Genomic DNA, 3857 nt, shown 5'->3' on the forward strand with positions numbered 1-3857 from the left:
AACTTTTTTTTCTTAATTAACAGACTATATTTTAGGGTAGTTTTAGGTTTACAGAAAAATTGAGCAGAAAGTACAGAGAGTTCCCAAATACTCCCAGTAACTACTTTTTAAAGTTTCTGATTTTTGGTTCTAATTATTATAATCTTAAATTATCACTAATACTTCCTCTTCTTGATTTATTAATGTTAGATTATATTTGCTGATTCCTGGACATGAAGGATGTGGTATTTATTTCACTTATATTTTTTCCTGCTCTCCTTTCCCCTGTTCCTCTCTTCAGTTTTTGTTACATTAGTATTTTTTTATTTGCATTTGTATTTTACTCTATAATGACATTTTTCTTGCTTTGACTGTAGGTTTATTAGGAAAATTAGGCCCCCAAACAGCGTTTGCAATGTTCTTTTTTTTTTTTTTCTTTTTTTGCGGTACGCGGGCCCCTCACTGCTGTGGCCTATCCCGTCGCGGAGCACAGGCTCCGGACGCGCAGGCTCAGTGGCCATGGCTCATGGGCCCAGCCGCTCCGCGGCATGTGGGATCTTCCCGGACCGGGGCACGAACCCGCGTCCCCTGCATCGGCAGGTGGACTCCCAACCACTGTGCCACCAGGGAAGCCCTGCAGTGTTCTGATTGTGCATAGATTATCCATTGTCACACCAAGCTTAGTGCCTGGTCATAAAGAAGTCAGTTTTATCCTGTGTCAGTGAGTCACCAGTGCTCAGAAGAGGATATCCCAAGCGTCAAGGTCCACTGGATCGTTGTTTAGTTTCTTTTCAGCTTTCTTCATTTCTTCTAGGTCATCTTCAGCTACCACAGTTTCTTATACCTTATATTGCCTTTATGTATCTCTTTTTAATTTTGGGGGGATAGCTTTTAGTGTATTTTTTTTTCACATAGGGCACATGAATTTTCTGAACCCTCAATGTCAGAAAATGCCTTTATTTTGCCCATACATATTAAATATGTATGGGACTCTGGCCTTAAAAATCATTTTTTTTTTTTTTACAGCTTTAAAGATATTATCTGATTGTGTCCCAGTACTCAGGCTTATTGATGAGAAGAATTGTGATACTTTAATACTGAAGGAGTTATTCTTTTTAAAGTGCCTAGAAAACAGCCTGGGATAAGTGCTATATAAGTGGTTGATAAGTTAAACACTGAAAATACTGTTTAATCCTTTTTTATAAATGCTTATTTTCTCTTGGCAAACTTTTAAGATTGTTTTTCTTTACCCTTGGGATTCTGAAATGTCACCAAGCCCTGTTATTAATCCTACTTGGCACTTGGTAGAATTTTTTAGTCTGAAGATTCTTGTCTGTCTCAAGCTTTTGGAAATTTTTTTCATTATGGTTTATTTACCCACATCCATTGTAACAGTTTTCTCCTTCTGGAGCTTTTGTTAAATAGATGTTGGACTTCTTGACTTTAACCTCCATATCACTTAACTTTTCCTTCCACGTTTTCCATTGTTTGGGTCCTTTTTCTTCATCTTTTGGATCAACATCTGTCTTGTTTTATAGAAATGTGGGTGTGCTGGTGTCTGTCAACAGGAACTTCTCTCATGAGAGGGAAGTGTGTGAGTGTCTGGGCCATGTGTTGGGCACCTTGAGGTGAAGCAGGCACTTTGTGGGTGCCACAGCGGCTGAAGTTAGAAGGGAGGGCATTCTGAAGGAGAGCTCTTCCTTTCTCCCATCCTCCTTTTCTTATTCCTCCTTCTTTCCTTTAGGGTCTATGTGGAGTATAGACATGCATGAAACTTTGTACTCCTTCTCTCTGCCCAAACACCCACACATCAACCCTTATCTAGATAATTGCCCATTTTTGTGGGAATAGTCGTAAATCTTCATCCCAGCAGACAAAGGTTCTGCCCTTTGTGTTCCGTATACCTGGGAGCAGAGGCAGCACTTTGCCGGCTCAGTTGATTCAAAGAGTTCTTCAGTTAACTCACCTGATTGCCTCAGAGCCCCTCCCTGCTCTCTGCTATTCATTGACACTAAGTTGCTAGGCTGTCTCCTGCTTGTCCTGGGGGCAGCACCTCTTATCTCTGGTGTTTGGGTGGTGAAACCCCTCCCATCCCACCTTCTGTCTTCCAGGATCTCCTCAAACTTTCTGATGCCCTGATTGCTCTCTTTCTTTCATGCTATCACTGTTATGATTTCATTCTTTAAACAATATCATTTAGTTGTTTAATTAAGAACTTGGATTGGAAGAGAGGTAACTGGGTATGCTCATGAAACCTTCTTGAACTTGGAGGCTTTCTTTTAACGTACTTTAGTAATAGGGAAATCATGATGGGGGGGCATGTACTAATTGCTACCCCTCACTACACTGATGGACAACAGGGCTCCTTCGGCTCCTTCAGCTCCTAAGCTTTAAGGGAAGCATCACCTGGTGACATATTCGAATTGTGGTCAAGTCCTTATGAGGAACAGGGAGGCTTCACTATTAGCAGCCCTGCAAACCCAAATATCTGTAAAAGGAGAGCAAACCTCCCTGCCACATGCCGTCATTGCCAGCTTCCTCAGCTTGCTGGCAAGGGCATCCACCACTTCTTCTGCTACCTTGACGGCTGCTGCCCCGGGAGCGTTAGGAGGTGTTGAGGGCTAAAGACCTTCTTACCCTCAGGTAGCCATGGATGCTAAAGCTGAGGAGAAGACATTCCTTATCAGGCCTTTTGAAAATGTCCTTCTTCCTCCTGACTTAGAGTAACACACGTCTCTCTGCCTTAAGTATTCAGCTAGTAGATGATGGGGAACAGGGTGTTCTTAAGGTTCAGGGAAATTTCAACACAGCAAACACTATTTCCAGTCTTTCAGAAAACCTTTTGATTACCAACTTGTGCTTGGAGCCATCCCTGAAAAAAAAATCCAATTTGATATATTTTATGGATTTTATTATAGTGCTATTTATTCTCCATCCCAGATAGCTAAAGCTGGTGTTAAATAATGCAGGCTTTGTAGCTCTGAACCTCCAATACAGACTGGGTTTGTGTGCTCTGCTTTCAGAGAATCAGAGGATGGGGGAGGAGACGGCAGCTGTGGGCACCGGCTCACAGCCCTCTGCGGTGCTGCAGCGTTCAGGGCCTGCCTGGAGGCTGGAGGAGATGGCCCGGGAGAGTAGGGACACCTCGGGCTTCTGACTCAGCTCTGAGGCTGTAATTGGGTTGTGTCCCTGGGCAAGTCACTGAAGCCCTCTGGACCTCGGTTTTTTCCTTCATAAAATGTTTAGAGTTTGCTCCCACCTCCTCAGGCACTTCATGCTAGATGCTCTCTCAGGTTTCTGTTGAATATTCTGAGTCTCTTTTAATAAGATTACCTTTAACAACCCCACAAGCATTTCTGTAAGCAAAAGGAACACATGGAGATAGAGTGCAGCGTGAGTCTATTTAGGAGACAATGTTTCCCATGTTATAGGCTTACTCAGCCTGAGAAAGAGGGATATGTCCATCAGTGGTAAATGATTTAAATGAGGGATTGTCATTACGACTGAAGATCCTACTGATGGATAACTATTGTGAGAATCTAGGATCATATACCCTCTAAAATGCATCTCCAGTATCCTGGGTGTTTACACTGGGTGAGATGATGTTCAGTTCTGGGTGCCTTGGTTTAAAGGGTACATGGATGAAAGGGAGTGCATGTGAAAAAGAGGAGTACACGATGTCAGGAAGAGTCAGGGGTGCAGGAGAGGTGGGGAGAGGGTGAGGAGAAATAATGGCAACAGGGAAAAAACTAAGGTGCGCATAGTCATGTAGCTCTTATTAAGGCCCCCGTTTGATGAGAAAATGAGAAACGAGATACTGCACAATTCCATTCACATGAACTAAAAATATGTATTATGTTAAGACCACATACAAACAT

The sequence above is a fragment of the Stenella coeruleoalba genome (assembly GCF_951394435.1).
Source record: "Stenella coeruleoalba genome assembly, chromosome: 5".
In the NCBI taxonomy this organism is placed as follows: Eukaryota; Metazoa; Chordata; class Mammalia; order Artiodactyla; family Delphinidae; genus Stenella; species Stenella coeruleoalba.